Source organism: Myotis yumanensis, unplaced genomic scaffold, assembly GCF_028538775.1.
Source record: "Myotis yumanensis isolate MYYU_CA2020_CCGP unplaced genomic scaffold, mMyoYum1.0.hap1 SCAF_17, whole genome shotgun sequence".
Taxonomy (NCBI): domain Eukaryota; kingdom Metazoa; phylum Chordata; class Mammalia; order Chiroptera; family Vespertilionidae; genus Myotis; species Myotis yumanensis.
In genome coordinates this window covers 37,726,429-37,749,310 of record NW_027223768.1, presented here as the reverse complement: position 1 = coordinate 37,749,310, position 22,882 = coordinate 37,726,429, and the positions used below count along the sequence as shown (strand labels likewise).

Here is a 22,882-nt window from a genome sequence, read left to right as displayed (position 1 = left end):
CATTATGATAAGTGAAATAAGCCAGTCAGAGAAGGATAAATACCACATGATCTCACTCATTTGTGGAATATAATGAACACCATAAACTGATGAACAAGGACTGATCCAGAGATGGAGTGGCATTGATTGGACTGTCTGGCCTTGGAGGGAAGGTAGGGGAGGGTGGGGGTAAGGGGGAAAGATCAACCAAAGGACTTATATGCAAGCATATAGGCCTAACCAATGGACACGGACAACGGGGGGGGGGGGGGGGGGGGGGAGGGTGAGGGCATGAGGGGGGGGGTAGGGGGTAACCTGGGGATAAGGACACGTATGTAATATCTTAATCAATAAAAAGAATGGAAAAAAATAAAAACAACATTAAAAAAAAGAAATGCCATAGATTTCTTGCCATTAATTTTGTATCCTGCTAGATTGCCGAATTCATTTATTACGTCTAATAGTTTTTTTGATGGAGTCTTTAGGGTTTTTTTACGTATAATATCATGTCATCTGCAAATAAGGACAGTTTTACTTCTTCTTTTCCAATTTGGATGCCTTTTATTTCTTCTTCTTGTCTAACTGCAATGGCAAATACTTCCCGTACTATGTTGAACAGGAGTGGTGAGAGTGGGCATCCCTGTCTTGTTCCTGTTCTTAGGGGAAATGGTGTTAGTTTTTGTCCATTGAGTATCATGTTGGCTGTGGGTTTGTCATATATGGGTTTTATTATGTTGAGGTATGATCCTTCTATTCCCACCTTGCTGAGAGTTTTTATCAAAAATGGGTGTTGAATTTTGTCAAACGCTTTTTCTGCATCAATTGATATGACTATGTGGTTTTTTTCTTTCAACTTGTTTATGTGATGTATCACGTTTATTGATTTGCGGCTATTGTACCATCCTTGCATCCCTGGGATAAATGCAACTTGGTCATGGTGTATGATCTTTCTGATGTACTGCTGGATCCGATTTGCTAAGATTTTGTTGAGGATTTTGGCATCTATGTTCATGAGGGATATTGGCCTGTAATTCTCTTTCATTGTGTTGTCTTTACCTGGTTTTGGTATTAAGGTGATGCTGGCTTCATAGCATGAGCTTGGAAGTGTTCCTTCCTCTTGAAATTTTTGTAGTAGTCTGAGGAGGATAGGTTTTAGTTCTTCCTTGAATGTTTGGTAAAACTCCCCTGTGAAGCCGTCTGGTCCTGGGCTCTTGTTTGCTGGAAGCTTTTTGATGACTGCTTCAATTTCTTCCATAGTTATTGGCCTGTTGAGATTTTTAGATTCTTCCTGATTGAGTTTTGGAATGTTTTATTTTTCTAGGAATATGTCCATTTCCTCCAGGTTGTCTAGTTTGTTGGAGTAGAGTTGTCCATAGTATTTTTTAACAATCCTTTGTATTTCTGTGGGGTCTGTTGTTATTTCGCCTCTATCGTTTCTGATTTTGTTTACTTGAGTCCTCTCTCTTTGCTTCTTGGTGAGCCTGGCTAGAGGTTTGTCAATCTTGTTTATCCTTTCAAAGAACCAGCTCTTGGTTTCATTGATTTTCTGTATTGTTTTTTTTGGTCTCTATGTCATTTATTTCTGCTCTAATCTTTATTATCTCCTTCCTTCTGCTCACTCTGGGGTTTTCTTGCTGCTCTCTTTCTAGTTCTTTGAGATGTAGAGTTAGATGATTTACTACCATTTTTTCTTGTTTTTTTGAGATAGGCCTGTAGAGCTATAAACTTCCCTCTCAGGACTGCTTTCATTGTGTCCCATAGGTTTAGGATTGTTGTGTTTTCATTGTCATTAGTTTCCAGGATGTTTTTAATTTCTTCTTTGATCTCATTGGTAACCCAATCAATATTTAATAACATGCTATTCAGCTTCCAAGTGTTTGAGTATTTTGGGTTGTTTTTATTGTAGTTTATTTCTAATATTATGCCATCGTGGTCTGAGAAGATGCTTGATATGATTTCAATTTTCTTGAATTTGGGAAGACTTTGTTTGTGACCCAATATGTGGTCTATTTTTTAATATGTCCCATGAACCCTTGAGAAGAACGTATATTCTGTGGCTTTGGGGGTACAATGTTCTGAAGATGTCAATTAAGTCCATCTGATCTAGTGAGTCATTTAGGATTGCTGTTTCTTTGCCAATTTTTTGTCTGGAGGATTTATCCAGTGATGTCAGGGGTGTATTAAAGTCCCCTACTATGATTGTATTGTTGTCAATCTCTCCCTTGATATCTTCCAGGAGTTTTTTTTTTTTATGTATTTGGGTGCTCCTGCATTGGGTGCATATATGTTTATCAGGGTTATATCCTCTTGTTTTATTGATCCCTTTAGTATTATGAAGTGGCCTTCCTTATCTCATTATGGCCTTCACTTTGAGGTCTATTTTGTCCGATATAAGTATTGCTACTCCAGCTTCTTTTTTTCATTTCCATTTGCCTGAAAGATATTTTTCCATCCCTTCACTTTCAGTCTGTGTGAGTCCCTTCCAATGAGGTGGGTCTCTTGTAGAGAGCAAATGTATGGGTCATGTTTTTTATCCATTCAGCCACTCGATATCTTTTGATTGGAGCATTTAGTCTATTTACGTTTGAAGTTATTTTTGAAAGGTACTTGTTTGTAGCCATTTTAATTTTTTTGGCTGTTTTCTTTCTGAGCTTTTTATTTCTTCTTTTTACACCAGTCCCTTTAGCATTTCTTGCATTGCTGGCTTGGTGGTGATAAACTCCCTTAGCCTTTTTTTGTCTGTGAAGCTTCTTATTTCCCCTTCAATTTTGAATGATAGCCTGGCTGGATAGAGTATTCTTGGATTCAGTCCTTTGCTTTGCATCAATTTGTAATTTTCCATCCATTCTTTTCCGGCCCTGATGTGTTTCTGTTGAGAAATCATTTGATAATCTAATGGGAGATCCCTTGTATGTAACTTTCCGTCTCTCTCTTGCAGCCTGTAAGATTCTCTCTTTGTCCTGAACATTTGCCATGGTAATTATGATGTGTCTTGGTGTGGGTCTTTTTGGGTTCACCTTGTTTGGGACTCTCTGTGCTTGTGTGACTTTTTTCTTCCCCACCTCAGGGAAGTTTTCTGATATTATTTCTTCAAGTAGGTTTTCTAAGTCTTGTTCCTCTTTCTGTTGTTCTGGCACCCCTATTATTTGTATGTTGTTTCGTTTCATGTTCCCATAGCTCCCTTAGGCTCTCCTCCTGTCTTTTAATTTTTTTCTCCAATTGCAGTTCAGTTTGGGTGTGTTTTGTTTCCCTGTCTTCTAATTCGCTAATGGGGTCCTCTGCTTCTCCTAGTCTACTGTTGAAACTTTCAATGGTGTTTTTTATTGCAGCTATATCACTCTTTATTTCTTCTTGGTTCTTACATAATTTATTGATTTTTTTCATCTGTTTCTTCTTGCTTCTTGCATAAGTTGTTAATTTTTTCCTCCATTCGGTTTATGCATTCTAGGACCCTTAATCTGAATTATTTTTCTGTCATGCTGCATGCCTCGGTTTCACTTAGCTGCTTTTCTGGCTAGTCCTACTTTTCTTTCATTTGGGGGTTTCTTTGTCTACCCATGTTTGATCTCACCGACATATCTAGATGTTGAGTCATTCAGGTGCTGCTCCTTGGGTGGCAGTGGTTCCTCGGGCTGTGGTTGCTCATCTGAAGGTTATTGTAGCAGCTGCTCCTCAGTTGGCAGGAGCTCCTGTGGTGGGTGCTGTTCACCGCTGTGGTGGCTCCTCTGGCTGGTGGGGGGAGGCTTCATACACAGCTGCTGTTCCTCAGACAGAGGATGTGCTGATCACGAAGCTGCTGTTCCTTGGATGGGGCGGGCTACACACGCAGCTGCTACTCCTTGAACTGGGGCGGAGTGCTCACGTGGCTGCTGATCCTTGAATGGGGGCTGGCTGCACGCTGCTCTTGTTCCTCTGATGTGGTGGGCTGCTTGTGGGGCTACTTCTTCTAGGACTGGCTGCTGCTCGTTGGACAGGTGCAGGCTGTTGTGGCTCTGCTCCTCGGACCGGTGTGTGCTGCTTAGAGCTGCCACTCCTCGGATGTGGGCAGTCTGCTCATGTGGTTGCTGCTCCTCGGACCGGGGTGGGCTGCTGCTGCTCCTCAAATGGGGCTGGGCCACTTGCAGAACTGCTGCTCCTCAGATGGGGACAGGTTGCTGACACAGCTGCTGTTCCTTGGATTGGGCAGGCTGCTCATGCGGCTGCTGCTGCTTGGGCAAGGGCAAGATGCTTGTGCAGCTGCTGCTCCTCGGACTAGTGCAGGGTGCAGGCTGTGTGCAGCTGCTGCTCCTCAGATGCGGGCAGGCTGTGCAGAGCTGCCTTTCCTCAGAGGTAGGAAGACTGCTCTTGCTGCTGCTGCTTCTCGGACAGGTCGGACTGCTCGGGTGGTTGCTGCTCTTCGGACGGGAAGCGGGCTGCTCACACAGCTGCTGCTCCTTGGACGGGGGCAGGCCACATGAGGCTGCTGCTCTTAGGCTCGAGGTAGGCTGCTAATGGGGCTGACGCTCCCTGGACAAAGAGCGTGCCCCTCACGTGTCTGTTGCTCATGTGGTTGAAAAAATAATGTGAACAGAAGTAGAAAATAAAGGAACAAACAAAAAAAACCACAAAGCAGAACAAAGAAAGAAGAAAGAAACAAACAACAAAAAAAGGGAAAAAAAAGAAAAAAAAGCAAAAAAAAAAAAAGCTAACAAAATAATAAAAAAATAAAATTGAAAAATTGAAATGTCATTCCTTTGGCTGGCTTAAGATCCCAGTTTTCTGGAATGTCCGTGATTCTGGTTCGTTTTTAAAGCAATTTTAATTTATTTGGAAAGTAAATGTATATCCAGAAAATTTTGTCTTCTTTTTTTCAAATAGTCAGTTCCTATAAACTCAGAAAATTCATTTTAAAATAGGTCAGTATTCTATGTATGAACATCATGTTTCTCATTGAGTGCTGTGCTGTTAGTTACTTTATTAACACTCAAATTTATCGCTATAAGTTCTAAATTCATCGTTATGTTCTCAGTGATAATGGATGGAATTCCTCATTATTTCTCCTTTAAAGTCAGCACAGTGTTAAGCTGTTACAGTAGAGGGCCCTGGAGAGACACTGCAGGAAGAAGGGGCTCTCCTGCAGTCACCAGCGACTACACGGCAGGTCACACTGTGTTTGGTCATCCTGCCTCAGCCTGCCTACTGACTAAATGTTTGTGTACCCCCGACTCATGTGTTAGAAATCTAACAACCAGAGCTCATGGACACTTGGTTGACTTTGCAGCCTAAACCTGGCAAGGACCTTTTCATAGCCCTCTTAAAAAAATTATATCTCTATCATCTCTATCTCTATCTCTATCTCTATCTCTCTCTATCTCTCTCTATATTGATTTCAGAGAAGAAGGGAGAGGGAGAGAGAGATAGAAACATCAACGATGAGAGAGAATCACTTATTGGCTTCCTCCTGCACACCCCCTACTGGGGATTGAACCTGTAACCCAGGCAAATGTCTTTGACCATTATCAAACCTGGGACTCTTCAGTCTGCCGGCCGACGACCTATCCACTGAGCCAGACCAACTGAGGCAGCCCTCTTGACATAATGGATCGATCTTCCAGACCAAAACCAATCAATAAGGAAATAGCAACTTTAAATGACACACTAGGATGTCAGAGGAATGGTGGTGTGAGAGATCCCCTTTGTTTCTCCCCATGAAATTTCAACAAGTTGATCAGCTATCACTCAACAAAGGGCTCCTTGCTCACAACACAGACACGTCTGAGAGATCCATGCATTGAAGCATCCAAAGGTGGGCAAATGGGAACAATCAGGGGAGGCAAGAAGGGAGGACAGCTAAGAGGGGATGGATGCAGCTCCACAGCTTGGCCCAGAGAGGGGAGGAGCTGGCTGTAGCTGGTGCTCCCTTGGCTGTGAGGTGCAGAGAATCTCAGGAGGGCACTCCTCATGGAGTGAGTGGTGCAAACTGTAGATGCTGAGAGGTTTGAGCAAGGGACAAAGCGCAGAGGTTCTTCCGAGGTTGTCGGAAGGAATTTATCACCAGGTAGTTGGTGTTCCCAACTAAGAAATGGAGCCACAGAGCCCTGCTGTCACTTAGACTCCCCCAAATTGTCTCCCCTTGTGCTTGGTGCTGGGATGTGGGGCACATTATCTGCAAACCTGAGAACTGCTATGCAGGATTGTTACGTATCTCTGTGACTGATCCCTGAGTGGGACGCATTGGGGGTGGCCCTGTGGAGGTCCAGGGTTACCAATACCGAGAGAGAAAAACAAACTTCAGAGGTTAGGCGAGGCGGAGAAGGACCGTGTGCGCCTGCTGGTGGAGGGTAGAAGTGTGAGTGCAACGAGGTAGGAGAGGGAGCCAGCCCAGTAGTGCCGCTGCCTCGGCCATGCTGGAAATCATCGCCAGCATGGACCACATCAAGTTCGACTTGGAGATCGCGGTGGAGCAGCAGCTCGGGGCGCAGTCGCTGCCCTTCCCCGGCATGGACAAGGCCCAGGCTGCTGTCTGTGAATTCTTTTTGAAAGCTGCCCGTGGCAAAGGGGGCATGTGCCCGTTTCGCCACATTAGTGGTGAGAAGACAGTGGTGTGCAAACACTGGCTGCGGGGGCTGTGCAAGGAGGAGGACCAGTGCGAGTTCCTCCATGAGTAGGACATGACCAAGATGCCCGAGTGCTACTTCTGCTCAAAGTTCGGTCCCCTGTGTAGGCACCGGCACACGCGGAGAGCCATCTGTGTGAATTACCTCGTGGGATTCTGCCCGGAGGGGCCCTCGTGTAAATTCATGCACCCTCGGTTGGAACTGCCAATGGGAACCACCGAGCAGCCTCCACTGCCCCAGCAGACGCAGCCTCCGTCAAAGCAAAGTAACAATCCGCCATTACAAAGGTCGTCCTCCTTGATCCAGTTCACGAGTCAGAACTCTTCTGCCAATCAGCAGAGAGCCCCCCAGGCCATCGGGGTCATGCAGAGTCAAAACAGCAGTGCAGGCAACCGGGGACCCCGCCCATTGGAGCAGGTCACCTGTGACAAGTGTGGTGAAAAGGACACTAGGCCAACAGGTGCACCAAAGGGCACTTGGCCTTTCTCAGTGGACAGTGACAGCAGCTGGAGACAGCTCAGAACAGCCCAAAGGGCCCCATTTCGCGGACCACTCTGGGCCATCCTTGCGATTGTGCATTTAACTGTTCAATGCCAGTGTCAGTGCAACTCTGGCTGGAGCTGGTAGGCAAGCACACTGGCGTGTATCAGTCTGAGGGGCAACATCTGTCAGTTTCCCTACCATTTTGCTGTAGTCTCTTTTAAAAAGGGAACACGTGCTCCAGTTCTGTCCCTCAAATCAGCATCATGTGTGTCTAGGCATCAACATCTGTCTGGGCCTTCCTGAACACTGCTCTCTGGAGAGGAGGAAGTTGTGGGGAAGAGCTTATGCAAGCAGTTCTGTATGAAAGACGGCCCTTCCCCTTGGGCCTCATTAAACACCAGTTCTTGGTGACCTCATGGACTGGTGGGTCCGTAAAACTGAGGCTAGGTCACGCCTGCTTCCTCCATGTCCTGCTGAAATCAGAAGCTGTGCCTATCCATGTGATTTGAACGAGGCAGCCCTTCAGGGCAAACTCAAGTGGGCTTGTTGCCTCAGCCTGGTCCTGTTCCAAGGTGGCAGCGATTGAGGAGGGGTGCAGGGCTCTCAAGTGTGAGGGTCTTTTTCCTCTAGGCTTATTTTCTTGGGGCACATGCTTAATAGTGTTTAAGGTATACCTGAAGCTGAGCTACAGGCTACTCTTTACAAAGATGACATGATCCACCTGTGCACCTACCTTCTCCCCCTCAAGCGTCTGTACTGTCACTCAGACACCTTTTGGCCTATGGAGACCACCTTAAGCCTGGAAATGTGAAACTATCACCTGGAACTTGCTGGGCAAGGCAACCTATCCAAGTTCAATTATAAGAACAATTTTTATGAGGTTGATTAAAGCTTGTTTTTTAATAAAAAAAAACAAAAACAAAAACAAAACAAGCAAACTTCACCCCCCAACTTTGCAGCCATACTGAAGGCAACTGCAGAGGTCAGCTTGGGAATTTCACAGAACTAAAAAACTTGTGATTCAGTGCCACCTACTGGAAAATAATAGAAATATCTCTTCATAGAAACCTGCTAAAGAAGTGTCAATATATAGCTGCCCAGTTAGTGAGGCAGTTCAGAAAGAAAATGAAAAATCTCCAGAAAGCAAACTGGAACACATGGAAATATGTGATATAAATCACTGAATTCAAGACTGCAGTTCTGAAAATACTCAATGAGATGAGAGAACTTGATTCACTCAGAGCACAAATCACTTTACCAAAGAGATTCAAACTTTAAAAAAGGACCAAAGAGAAATTCTTGGGATGAAGCACTCAATTAAGGAGTCAGCAATAAGCTACTGAGCATAGGCAATAGAAGCGACCAGGTGGAGGAAAGAATTAGTAATATCAAAGATAGGAACCTATAATAATAAAAGCATAATTTGCTAATTAGACCAGATGTCCTTCCGGACGTCCTTCCTTCTAGACACAGCCACAGCAGGCAGAGGCCTCAGCAGAGGCGTCAGAGGCCAGGGCCAAGGCCCCTGCAGAAATTTCGTGCATCAGGCCTCTAGTGTAGAAATAACACAGGGAAGAAGAGAGAGACCTAAGCATAAAAAACATGAAAGTGCTCTATAAGAACTATCTGACTCCATCAGAAAAAGCAATAAAAGAATAATAGGCATACCAAAAGATGAGAAAAGAAAGGAATGGAGAGGCTATTCAAACAAATGATGGATGAGAACTTCCCAAACCGATGGAAAGAACTAGATCCTCAAATCCAAGAAGTAAACAGAACACGTAGTTCTCTTAATCCAAATAGGCCCTCTCCAAGACATGTTGTATTAAACTATAAAAAATTAATAACAAAGAAAAAATTCTAAAAGTTGCCAGGGAAAAGAAGGAATGACCTACAAAGGAAAGCTCATCAATTATCATCCAACTTCTCAGCAGAAACTCTATAATCCAGAAGAGAGTAGAACCAAATATTCAAACAACTGAAGGAGAGAAATTACCAGCCTAGAATAATATATCCATCAGTTATCCTGATAATATGAAGGGGAAATAAAGACCTTCAGAGATATACAGAAGATGAGGGAATTTATCATCAGAAAACTTCCATTGCAAGAAATCCTCAAGGGGGTTATTTTACCTAAAACAAAGAGCAAAAGGTCACAACACTATGAGTAAAATCACCAAAAGACTTACATAAAAAACAGGGATAATTTGTGACAACAAAAACATAAAAATGGGAGAGGGTAAAGGTCTGAATTGGCAAATAAGGACAGAGATCAGATGTACTAAAAAAAAAGACCCCACAAAACTACTGTATATATGCAAGTTATTTTTCATAAACCTAATGGTAACCATACAGAGAAACGCCAAAACTTAAAACACATAGATTTATAAAAGAGGGAAGAAATATGGAATGCCACCAAATAAAAACAACAGACAGAAACAAAAAAGAAAAGAATCAATGGAGGCACAGAGATACCAGAAAATATGGATAAAGTAGATATAGTAAATCCTCAGACATCAATAATAACCCTAAATATAAATGAACTGAATTCACTAATAAAAAGTCACAAGGTAGCAGATTGGATCAAAAAACAAAACCCAGCCATATGCTGCCTTCAAGAGACAGCAAAGACAAAGGTAGATTCAAAATGCAAAGACAAAGGTAGAGTCAAAATGAAAGGGTGGAAAACGTTCCTCCAAGCAAATAATATCCACAGAAAAGAGGGTGAAGCATGTGTAGCCATACTGATACCCACCAGAAGAGATTTCAAGACAATCAAGAGACAAAGATGGACATTTTATAATGATAAAGGGGGCAGTACACCAAGACACAGCACTTCTTACTACATATGCACTCAATCAGGGAGCACCATCTATAACAATAAAAGTGTAATATGCTAATTAGACGGGACAGCCAAACAACCTTCTGGTCATCCTTCCAGATTACCTTCCAGATGAAGCTGCGGCTGCCAGGGCTGAGCCCCTTGCATGAATTTTGTGCATCGGGCCTCTAGTAATATATAAAACAACTACTCACAGAACTAATGGGAGAAACAGACCAAAACACAATCATAGTTGGGCACATTAATATTCCATCCCAGTGCTAGATATACTATCCAAAAAAAATTCAAAAAAAAAAATACTGACCTTAAGTGACACACTAGACCAAATGGACATAATTGACATTTACAGAACCTTTCATCCCAGAACATCAGATTATACATTTTTTTTTTCTCCAGTGCACATGGAACATTCTCAAGGATAGACCATATGTGGGGTCACAAAACTATCCTTGACAAATTCAAGAAGGATGAAATTCATATCAAACATATTCTCTGCCACAGGGGAGCGCTGGTCATCCAGAAGCCCTGAGCCAGGCTCATGGCTGGTGAGCGCAGAGGCGGTGATGGGAGCTTCTTCTACCTCCGTGGCAGCGCTGAGCTGTCAGTCAGACATCCCCAAGGGCTCCTGGACTGTGAGAGGGTGCAGGGCGGACTGAGAAACCCCCTTGAGTGCATGAAATTTGTGCACCAGGCCTCTAATACTTCTAATAAAATATATATTAATTTGGATAAATAGAAATTATGTAACTGTGATTTTAGAATAATGAAATTAAATTGATTTAATGGAGTTTACTTGGTATACTTTCTTATACATATTTTAACTTGAAGATTACAGTAGAGGAATTAACAAAAACTGGAGAAATTAAGACTTTAGCTTACAAATGCGATATAGAGATTTTATGTGAGGCTGACTGTAACTATGGGGAAAATATAGGGTAAATATCCCAGAGTCAAGCTTCACACATCAATATAGTGTACTTTCAAGTTGCAATATTCAGTTTGCCTTATCTTCTTAAAGTGGTGGGTTCAGGTAACGGTCCCAACAGATGCACAGCTGTGGCTTCAGGTGAACAGCTGCACACCAGGCATTGGGTTTTTAATTCAGAATAGAGTGAAGGTGAGCAACATAGAATTTCACAGAAATTTCTCTCCAAACTCCAATAAAAAAGATATAACTTTGATGCTTGTGAATGTCAATATTGACTAGGAATCACTGGTAGTTCAACAGTTACTGAACAGACTGACCTATCGAAGATTTCCTATGAAAAAATAATTGATTTTGTATATATTATAGTTTTTTATTTGTTTGTTCATAAGAACCTGCTTGTATCAGTCACCTTTTCTGTCCTGCCTCACATCTTCTCAGCCTACTTTCCCCACAGGCATTGCAAGGCAACAGAACCTAACTTTAGCTTCATTGTATGTCTATTGTGTGTTTCTTTGTCTTTAATGTTAATTAAATAATTTATTTTTAAATGGAATGTATTGGGGTGACACTGGTTCACAAAACCATATAGGTTTCAAGTGTACCACTCAATAAAATATCTGCACACTGCATGGTGTACCCATAGCCCCAGGCAAAGTCTTTGTCCCCATTTCCACCCACCTTTGCCCATCCCCAACTACCCCTCTTGCTATCACCACACTGTTGTCTGTGTCTATGTGTTATGTATATATGTTTTTTGGTGTTTTGCATTGTTATACGAAGGCTTTTACATGATGTGGTTGGGACATCTGTGAGAAGCTGATTATCATTTGTGGATGCTCAAAACTTCAAATATGGGGGGATTAAGACCCATGGATAATCCTTGACTTTACGAGTGTGGATCATTGAACGATTTTGTGCATGTATTTTGATAACTTAAGCATTCATTTCTCATAAGAATATATATAGAAATAGAATTGCTGGATCACAGGAGGTATCTATTTTGTATGTAATAGAGACTAGCAAACAGGTTTTCATAGGGGTCATAGTAATGTACTTTTTATCTTCTCCACAAACTCACTCATATTTGATATTATTAACCCTTTTAGTATTTGCCATTCTTGTATGGGTGTAATTGATGCTTTAGTTCATATTTTCCTGTTGATTAATGGTACTTAACATATGCCTATTAAACATTTAGATACATTGTTTTGTGCAGTAGCAGTTCCAAGTTTTTAGCTATTTGTGTGTGTGGTGAGGCAAGGGTGTCAATCTTGTTCTTATTGCTTTGAAGTTCCTTATAGTTTCTGTATCCTAGTCCTTTGTTGAATGTATGCATTGTGAATATGTTCTACCAGTCTCTGGTTTATGGTTTATTCTCTTAAACTTGTGATGGAAAGAATTTTTTAATGGGATACAGTTGATTAATATTTTCACGACTCTTATTTATTTCTGCAAATTCTTTACTCCTTCTTCAAGATCATGAAATATTCTCTTTAATCTGTGGTGCTCAAACCTGAGTGGGCATCAGCAGCATCTGGAAGGTTTATTTTAAAACAGATTTCTGGAACATCCCTCCAGCGTTCTAGTCCTTTACGTCAAGAGAGAGGTTCAAGAATTTGCATTTGTTACAACTTTCAGATTATGCTCATTCTGGTGGTCTGGGGACTCACACTTTTGAAAACCACTTTGTCTTTGAGAAGCTTACCTTTTGTAAAATACCTTTTTAAAATTGATTTCAGAGAGGAAGGGAGAGGGAGAGAGAGATAGAAACATCAATGATGAGAGAGAATTATTGATCAGCTGACTCCTGCGTGTTCCCTGACTGGGAATCAAGCCCGCAACTGGGACATGTACCCTGACCGGGAATGGCACTGTGACCTCCTGGTTCATAGGTCAATGCTCAGTCACTGAGCCCTGCCAGCCGGGCTTTTTTTTGCATCTTGAGGTAGGCCTGTATTGCAATGAATCCCCTTTTAGGCTGCTTTTGTTGTGTCCCATATATTTTGAGGTGTTGTTTATTTTCCTTTGTTTGTAGATATCTTTTTATTTCTTTCTTGATCACATTATTAGTCTATTCTTTTCTATTGTCATGTTATTTAGCCTTCATGTGCTTTTTGTTTTTCCTTAAAATTGATTTCTAGTTTCATAATACAGTAGTCAGAGAAGATGCTTGATAGTATTTTAATTTTTAAAAATTTATTAAGACTTGCTGTGCCCAACCAGTGTTGCTCTGTGGTTGAGCATCGACCTATGAGCCAGGAGGTTCTGGTTTGATTCCTGGTCTGGCCACATGCCCAGGTTGTGGGCTTGATCCCCAGTAGGGGGCATTCAGGAGACAGTTAATCAATGATTCTCATCAGTGTTGTATCTAACTCTCTCTCCCTCTTCCTTCCTCTCTCTGAAATAAATTAAAAAAAATTTTTTTTAATCTTGTTTGTGTCCTAACTTGTAATCAAACTTAAAGAAAGTTCTATGTGGCCCTGGACAGTGTTTCTCAGTGATTAGAACATCAGCCCACGCTCTGAAGGGTTACAGGTTCAATTTCTAGTCAAGGGTACATACCTAGGTTGCAGGTTTGATCCCTGGCCCCGATCAAGACACAAGTGGGAAAAAACCAATCAATGTGTCTCTCTCACATCAATGTTTCTCTCTGTCTCTCTCTCTCTCCCTTCCCTTCCACTCATCATTAACATAAAATAATAGAACATTTTTTTTTAAAATATATTTTTATTGATTTTTTACAGAGAGGAAGGGAGAGAGATAGATAGTTAGAAACATTGATGGGAGAGAAACATTGACCAGCTGCCTCCTGCACATCTCCCACGGGGGATGTGCCCGCAACCCAGGTACATGCCCTTGACCGGAATCGAACCCGGGACCTTTCAGTCCGCAGGCCGACGCTCTATCCACTGAGCCAAACCGGTTTTGGCAATAGAACATTTTAATAAAAATTAATATTTTTCCTTGAACATTAACTTACCAGACACTGAATAACTGCACAAATTAATAAGCATAATGCAAATAAACCTATTTTTCTTGTTCTCTGAAAGTGAAATATTTCCTGTTGCACATACCAAACAAGTCAGTCCAAGACTAATGACGTGGCAATTAGCTGCTAAAATTTTCACTGCTAGTATTAGTGGAGAGAAATGGTGCGCCTGCACATAAGGTGCATAAGGGAAATGAATGCAACATGATTATAGTCATCAGTCATTAGCGAACGTTGTAGTTCGTTATTAATAACTAGAGGCCCAGTGCATGGAATCGTGCACATTGAAAGTAAATTAATTAGAAGGTGGCCGATGGGGTGGGACTGGATGAGACTGGCCGGACATGCCCTGGACCCAACATCCCGTGGTCCCTCCCTGGCCGGCCACACCTGGTGCTGAACCGGGGCTCGAAGGGCATCTGCTGAATGAACAGGGTCCCTCTGGCAGGTGGGGTCCCTTGCCCTGGCCTGTGGGGATCGGACCGTACCCGCCAGTCCAACATCCCCTATGGGGTCCGGGAGTGTGAGAGGGCACTCTGCAAAGTTGCTGTCGCTCGGCAGCTCCTGTGTTGAGTGTCTGCTCCCTGGTGGTCAGTGCGCATCATAGCTACCAGCCCGTTGCTTAGGCTTTTATATATATAGACTAGAGGCCCAGTGCATGAAATTCCTGCACTGGGGGGGGGGGGGGGGTCCCTCAGCCGCCTGGCCTGTGCCCTCTAACAGACCAGGAGCCCTTGGGGAATGTACAACTGATGGTTTAGGCCTGGGGGGAGCGGCCCTAAGCTGTCAGTCAGACATACTTAGTGCTGCCACGGAGGTGGGAGAGGCTCCCACCAGCACTGCTTCGCTCACCAGCTGTCAGCCCTGCTTTTGGCTGAGTGGCACTCCTCTTGTGGGAGCGCACTGACCACCAGGGGGCAGTTCTGCCTTGAGTGTCTGCCCCCTGGTGGTCAGTGCAGGTCATAGTGACTGGTTGTTCCACTGTTCAGTTGATTTGCATATTAGTCATTTATTTTATTTTATTTTATTTTCATTTAAAAGTCCTTTTATTTATTTATTTTTTAAATTAAATCTTTATTGTTCAGATTATTACATTGGTTCCTCTTTTTTCCCACCATAACTCCCCTCCACCCAGTTCCCACCCCACCCTCCTCCCTCACTCCCCACCCAGTGTCCTCATCCATAGGTGCACGATTATTGTCCAATCTCTTCCCTCAACCCCCACACCCCTTTCCTCCCGCAAGAATAGTCAGTCCATTCCCTTTCTATGTCCCTGATTCTATTATAATCACCAGTTCATACTGTTCATCAGATTATTTATTCACTTGATTTTTAGATTCACTTGTTGATAGATGTGTATTTGTTGTTCATAATTTGTATCTTTACCTTTTTCTTCTTCTTCCTCTTCTTAAAGGATACCTTTCAGCATTTCATATAATACTGGTTGGGTGGTGATGAACTCCTTTAGCTTTTTCTTATCTGTGAAGCTCTTTATCTGACCTTCACTTCTGAATGATAGCTTTGCTGGATAAAGTCATCTTGGTTGTAGGTTCTTGCTATTCATCACTTTGAATATTTCTTGCCACTCCCTTCTGGCCTGCATAGTTTCTGTTGAGAAATCAGCTGACAGTCGTATGGGTACTCCCTTGTAGGTAACTGACTTTCTTTCTCTTGCTGCTTTTAGGATACTCTCTTTGTCTTTTGCTCTTGGCATTTTAATTATGATGTGTCTTGGTGTGGTCCTCTTTGGATTCCTTTTGTTTGGGGTTCTCTGTGCTTCCTGGACTTGTAAGTCTATTTCTTTCAGCAGGTAGGGGAAGTTTTCTGTCATTATTTCTTCAAATAGGTTTTCAATATCTTGCTCTCTCTCTTCTTCTGGCACCCTTATAATTCGGATGTTGGTATGCTTGAAGCTGTCCCAGAGGCTCCTTACACTATCTTCCTATTTTGGATTCTTTTTTCATTTTGCTTTTCCGGTTGGGTGTTTTTTGCTTCTTCGTATTTCAAATCTTTGACTTGATTCTTGCGATCCTCTGGTCTGCTGTTGGGAGTCTGTATAATATTCTTTATTTCAGTCAGTGTATGCTTAATTTCTAGTTGGTCCTTTATCACAACATCGAGGGTCTCACTAGATTTCTTGAGGATCTCACTACATTTATCGGCGGTCTCACCAGTCTTTTCGAGGGCCTTACTTCAGCAGCTTCTAGACAGTTCTTGAGAGACCTTAAAAGTGTGGTTTTGAACTCTATATCCAGCAGTTCGCTTTCCTCCATTTCTGTCATTTTGTCCTGTTTCTTTGTCTTGGCATTTTTTATGCTTCGCTGTGTCGATAGAGTGGCTTTCTGTGCTAAGTGTCCCAATTACCTGAGGTAGACACTCTTGGTGCACCCCCTTGTGGACTTTGTGCACAGTCTTGTTGTAGTTAAGCCTTGATTGTTGTATGTAAAGCTGGGAGGATTTGACCTCCAGGCCAATGGGCTCTGAGAATCAGCTGTGTCTATGGTGGGAGAACTTCTGTGCTGAAGACACCCTTATGGGGCAAGACTTGCTTCAGTGCGGCTATGGTGCTTACTGAGTCTGCCCCCTGAGTGTGTCCCTTATAGATCTGAGTAGTTGTAATTGGATGGTCCCACTCTGACCACTGGGTACACTGGCTCTTGGATCTAAGGAGGTGCTAATCTAGCCTTTGCCTAAGGCTACCCAGCAGAAGCCAGCTGTAAAGCAATGCATGTTGCCCTGGGGCCTTGGGGCAGCTGTAGATTGTTAAATTATTTTCAGATTACAAAGGGCCCAGCCTTTCATGTGCAAAATCCTCTGTGCATGGCTTGGGCGGGGCGGGGTCCCAGGGGACTAACAGGGCGGGCCGAGCCAGCCAGCAGTATGGCTGCTCTCAGTCCTGCCTTCAGAGGTCCTGGCAATCGCTGAGAGTGCCTCCGAGAGAAAGCTGCCCTCAGGTTCCAACTGATGCCAGACAGTCCCGTTTCTCCCGTGTGAGTCTGGGTCCCCAAAGACTCGCCTGGAACTGGAGCTCAGAGCCTGAGACTGCCTCCCAATTGACTAAGACAATTGTGTCCTCAGCCTCCAGGCCTCTGCACATGCACCTCCGCACCTTTGTATTTACTTCAGCACCACACCTCCTCTGAGTCTGGGTATGCTTTTCTCTTTCCTTCTAGTTGTAGATATTCCACTCAGCCAGCCTTCCTGTGGTTCTGGATGATGTCCGTTATGTCTTTTAGTTGTATTTTTGAAGTGGTTGTGCGAGGCAGCAATCTCCGGTGTTTACCTATGCCACCATCTTGGTTTCCTCGCATATTAGTCTTTTATAGGATTATGTATAACAAAAATTAAGTTATGAAATTTTTATTAAAACATTTCTTACATACTATTATATTGGCTGGGCTGCAAAAATATTCATTGCAGGCTTAATGCTACCTGCAGGCCACAAGTTTGACATGCTTGCTTTGCATCTTCTTCAATACCTTTTTCTTGTTTTCTTGGTACTAGCCATTCGAATAGGTGTGAGGTGGTATTGCATTTTGGTTTTGATTTGCATTTCCTTTATAACTAGTGAATTTGTGACAGAGTAGGAAGCCATTGGGTTTTTTTCCTTTTAAAATACATTTTTATTGATTTTAGAAATGAAGGGAGAGGGAGAGAGAGATAGAAACACCAATGATGAGAGGGAATCATGCATGGGCTGCCTCCTGCACGCCCCACTCTGGGGATCAAGCCAGCAACCCGAGCATGTGCCCTTGACCAGAATCGAACTCAGACCCTTCAATCCACAGGCCGATGCTCTATCAGCTGAACCAAACCAGCTAGAGCAGTAGGCAACCATCTTAGTCCTTAGGTGTCTTTGCTGCCTTTACTCAAACACCCCATGGTTTTGGGGGTTGGGAGTCTGGTGAAATGTCTGGTGCTTATAGAGGAAAGGATATGGTGTTCTGTGATCTATGACTTCATCCACCACTTGGTGCAGGCACACCTATCCAGAAAATCCTCCCCCAGCCTCTCTGTATATTGAATCTCGATTTCCATCTTCCACATTTTTGGACCTTCTCTTTCTCTTTCCACTGGGAGGCCTTTCCACACTGATCTCCTAAAAATGCTTAAAGTGTATCAGCCAATAGCTAGGCTTGTTTCATTTGGTCCTTGGGTGAGCAAAATCCATTGGAAACCCTCTCTTATTTAGAGAAAACATGTTAACATTGTAGAGATTTCCCTTTCAATAGTTTAACCACAAATGTAAAGAAACCCACAAAAATACAAGTGAACAGCTAGATGTCACAAAGGGTGTGGATCTGGAAGGGACATATGGAATATGGGTCTCTATTTTTACAGTTTGTGTATATGATACAAATAAGGGCTTTTATATTCATATATAGCTTTGTGACCATTTTAAAAAGTTAATTTGTTTGCCTATTTTACCCATATAGGCATTTTGGTGGGTCTGTGCTTTGGCTAGGAGTGTTGACTACTTTTATTATGATCATTTTAACTTCTCATAGGTTTAACCTGACATCAGAAAGCTAAAAAAATCAGGCAGTTACCAAACAATAATATTAGGTGATAATTCTCCGCTTTTCCTATAGTGAATGAACCACTAGGTTCTTTTATACGAAATTTTTAAACAAGATTTTTTAAAAGACATTTTAAATGGATTTTTAGAAATAAAGGAGAGGGAGAAGGAGCAGAAACATTGATTGACTGCCTCTTGCACATCCTATATATGAGTTTTATTTCTCTGAACGTGTGTGTTTGTTACCAGATCATTAGCCACTTGGCAGACTGTTAGGCAGCATGACCTAAAGAGGAAATGAAACTTGGCAATTCAAGGTCGATCTGGAAGGCAAGTCGAAACATCTTAAAATAGCAGTATGAGTCAATGTGAAACTAACATTTGATGTTTGTTAGGTCGGAGAGAGCCCAGGATCAGATACATGCAGACGTGTGATGAGATAATGGACCCTCCCTGGAATTTCTAACAGATCAGTGTGCCAGACACAGATACCGGCTTCTCCCTGACGACCCCCACACAGATACTGATTCCTTCTGAATACCCTGCTGACCCCCTGTGGCGGAAACTTCCTCAGCTGAATACCTCAGCTCATGTCCCCCACACACCCTTCCCCCGCCCCCCCCCCCCCCCCGACCACCCACCCACCCACCCAACCAACCGCAGTATAAAAAAAGCGCCCCCCTCCCTGTTGGCACAAATCCACTGGCCCTGTCTTTGGGGTTAGTGGGTCGTCCGGGGACGCAAAATAAAACCTTTCCTTTCTTTCTTTTCTCATCGACTCTCTTTATTTCCTACTCCACCGCCTGAGCCACCTAACCTAACATTTGGTGCCTTGAAACCCGGGTGACGCGAGCACCCCATTTGGCCGTTTCTCCACGGCTCAGGGTGCCCGCCTCTCCCTCCTCGTAGCTCTAGATCCCTCAGGACCACATTTCTTCATCTCGGCAGCCTTTTCCTTGTTTGGCAGCATCAGCTCCTGCTCCATCCCTACACTCCGCTGCCCTCTGATCTGTCTCTGCCTAACCCTGGCCTTTAACCACCCCCACCCTTGTCGCTCCTGGTGAGCTGGAAGCAGTCAGAATGAGTCAGCGTCCCCTTTCACCAAAAGGCCGGGATGTTAGGTCAGAGAGAGCCCAGGATTGGATACATGCAGACTTGCGATGAGATAATGGACCCTCCCTGGAATTTCTAACAGATCAGTGTGCCAGACACAGATACCAGCTTCTCCCTGAAGACCCCCCCACAGATACTGACTCCTTCCTGAATACCCTGCTGACCCCCTGTGGTGGAAACTTCCTCAGCTGAATACCTCAGCTCATGTCCCCGCCCCTCACCCAACCTCAGTATAAAAAAAGCACCCCCCTCCCTGTTGGCGCAAATCCATGGGCCCTGTCTTTGGGGTTCCTGGGTCGCCCAGGGATGCAGAATAAAACCTTTCTTTTCTTTCTTTTCTGATCAACTCTCTTTATTTCCTACACCGCCTCCTGAGCCAATATTCATCTCTAAACTTTCTGGAAATATTCTTTTTGCTAAATGAAGTACACTTGTTTTTAAATAGCAAGTAGTAATTGCATTCAACTATTATTTCATTAGTAATGCCAGACACAATTATCAGTGCTGGGAGATGTAGCCATGAACAAAACAGAAGGAAAAACACACACACACAATTCCTCTGCCTTTAAGGAACTCCATTTCTAATGAGGAGAGATGCACCCAGTGAAAAAGTTCAGAGTCAAGACTAAGCAAGCCCTGCCTGTGAAAGAAGAGGCTTTTCTAGGCTTAGTGAGGGCTGTGTGGTGGAGAGTTTAAAGAAGTGGTGAGGGACCCTGAAGGAGCTAGCATGAGAAATCTAGGGTGAGATGGAGGGGAGCCAGCATTCAGGGGTGGGGAGAGGAAGTACTTAACCTCAGAGCCTGCTCAGTGGGAAAAAGAACTTCAGATCTGCTCAGTGCTCATTAAGTATGCATTGAATTGGTACGAAAAGGCTACATCCTGTTGGACCCAAATATGTGATGTTCTGGAAAAGGCAAAATCATGGAGATAGTAGGAGATCAGTGGTTGCCAGGGGTTAGAGGTGTTTGAATTAGCCTGGAGATGGGAATGGGCAGGTTGGAAGAGGGGTGTGTTACTAAGAGAAATTGGATTAAGAGTCAACTAAAAGGTACCAGATATCAACTATATGCCAGATGATTTACACACATGATCTAATCCTAAGCCTCATGTAAGATTCTCATTTCATCAATAAGGAGACTCAGAAGTTCAATGACTTGCCCATAAAGTGGGGAAGATGAGTGTTATCTTCTTCTTTAGGCTTCCTTCGACCTCTGTGTCTCTACTTTTTTTTTCTTTCTTCACCTGGGGATATTTTTTCCATTGAGCTTTAGAGAAAGAGAGAGAGAGTGAAAGGGAGGGACTGGGGGCTGAGGGAGAGAGAAACATGGATGTGAGAGAGACACATCTACTGGTTGCCTCCTGCACATGCCCCAAGCCAGACCAGGGATTGAACCTGCAACGGAGGTATATGCCCTTCACCAGGAATGGAACCTGCCACCCTTTAGTCCTCGTGCCAACACTCTAATCACTGAGCAGAACTGTCCAGGGTTGTGTTTCTACTTTTATAAGTGAAAGGGGAGCTAATTAGATCTTCCTTCCTGTTTTTTCCCTGGTGGAGAAAAATTGGCCATTTTCTTATGAATGGTACCACTGAGAATGGGAAGCCCCAACCTCATGATCCAGGGTTCAGGAATGTGTTTTAGGGGTAGAGGGGGAACAGGTATGCAGAAGCACTGATTGGTGGGGCAAGTTTTAATTGGAGGACCTCCTGCTCGATTGTTCTTGGTGTCACTATGAAAAAGAAAACTCTGACTGAAAAGTGCATTATTGTGTGCAGGGATATCCGGCCTCACTCAGTGCTCCAGGGCCAGTCCTGCTCAAGCACAACACCGGATGGGACAGAGGAGCCAAGTCTCTCCCTCTCTCCCTCTCCCTCCTCTGGTGGAGACTGAATTCTAGAGAAGTGTAGAAGCTAGCTCTGGGCTCAAATCCCAGCTCTGCACCCTCTAACTCTATAACCTTGGGCAAATTAATTTGCATTTCTATGTCTTAGTTTTGCCCTCTGTAAAATGTGGTTAATCATGGTACCTAATTCATCAGGCTGTTGTGAGAACCCAAACAGAAAAATAGAAAGTACTTACTGTAGTGCTGGCCCTTAGAAACTGTTCAAGAAATAGCAGTTAAGCCCTAACCGGTTTGGCTCAGTGGATAGAGCGTCAGCCTGAGGACTGAAGGGTCCCAGGTTCGATTCTGGTCAAGGGTATGTACCTTGGTTGCTTTCACATCCTCAGTAGAGGGTGTAAGGACACAGCTGATCGATGTTTCTCTCTCAGCGATGTTTCTAACTCTCTATCTCTCTCCCTTCCCCTCTGTAAAAAAATCAATAAAATATTAAAAAAAAGAAATAGCAGTTAAAACGTCCTCAACCTGATTGAGATACGTTTGCTGAGGTCGACCCCTTCCAACTCTCCCATCCACACTCGTCTTGTATACTTGTTTCGTCTATCTCCTTTCGTTCATCCTCTCTATATGTCCAAACCATCTCAACATATTTTTCTCAATCCTCAACACTACATCTTCTTTCACTCCACAACATTCCCTAAAATTAACTTAATAAACTTGACTTAAAGTTTTAAGTCAACTTTGCACTGTACGTGCGCGCCTGCACGTGGTATTTTGTGGAAGAGCTACTCTCAAGGGGCCAAAGAGCAGATTGAGGACGTTTTTAGAAAAGGCCAGCTTAGGAGTATCCTAATTAAGTTAATAACAATGTACCTATCTATATGGTTTAAGTTTAAAAAATTTGGCTCTCAAAAGAAATTTCAATCATTGTACTGTTGATATTTGGCTCTGTTGACTAATGAGTTTGCCGACCACTGGTTTATGGCCTCTCTAAAATGGGAGTAAACGGGCCTTGCAGTGTTACAGAAAAACCGGAGAAGAACCAAGCAATGCTTAGAGAGACAGAGTTACATTTATTACGTGCGGGCCCAGAGGAAATGTATCTCAAATTCTGGGTGAAATCACACATGAAGTTTCCCATATTTATACGATTTTACCTTCTTTGTCTCCAAAATATGGGGTTTTTCCAGTTCCCTTTGCAAGTTCTTAAAGGGCCCTATGTGCGGGGGCTTTGAGACCTCGACCAAAGGCTTGGCATGGTGCCAGCACTGATAACTTCATCTGGAGGTTTAATGGCCTCTCTGAAATGGGTGTAGTCTTATTTTCCTTATTATTTAAGCCAGCAAGCATTTACAGAAGCCAGAAATAACAGGGTTAAAATTTCAAACAGCAGTTTTTATATCCAATGGATGCTTCATTCCCCACTGGTTTTATGTACATGAGTCAAATCATTGACTTTTGGGTCATTTTTAGGGAGAGAGTTATATTGACCCCTGAGGACTATAATTAATTCTCTGCGGAATAAAGTCAATGGGCCTGTTTATAAGATAAGGTCCCGGAATGAGGTCCAGGAATTATCTCTAGAGGGTCC

At 43.2% G+C, this 22,882-nt stretch overlaps 1 pseudogene; it reads left to right on the top strand.

The window, feature by feature from the left end:
* Positions 1-6,362: 6,362 nt before the first annotated feature.
* On the top strand, positions 6,363-7,075 carry LOC138995807 (cleavage and polyadenylation specificity factor subunit 4 pseudogene; annotated as a pseudogene).
* Positions 7,076-22,882: the final 15,807 nt, after the last annotated feature.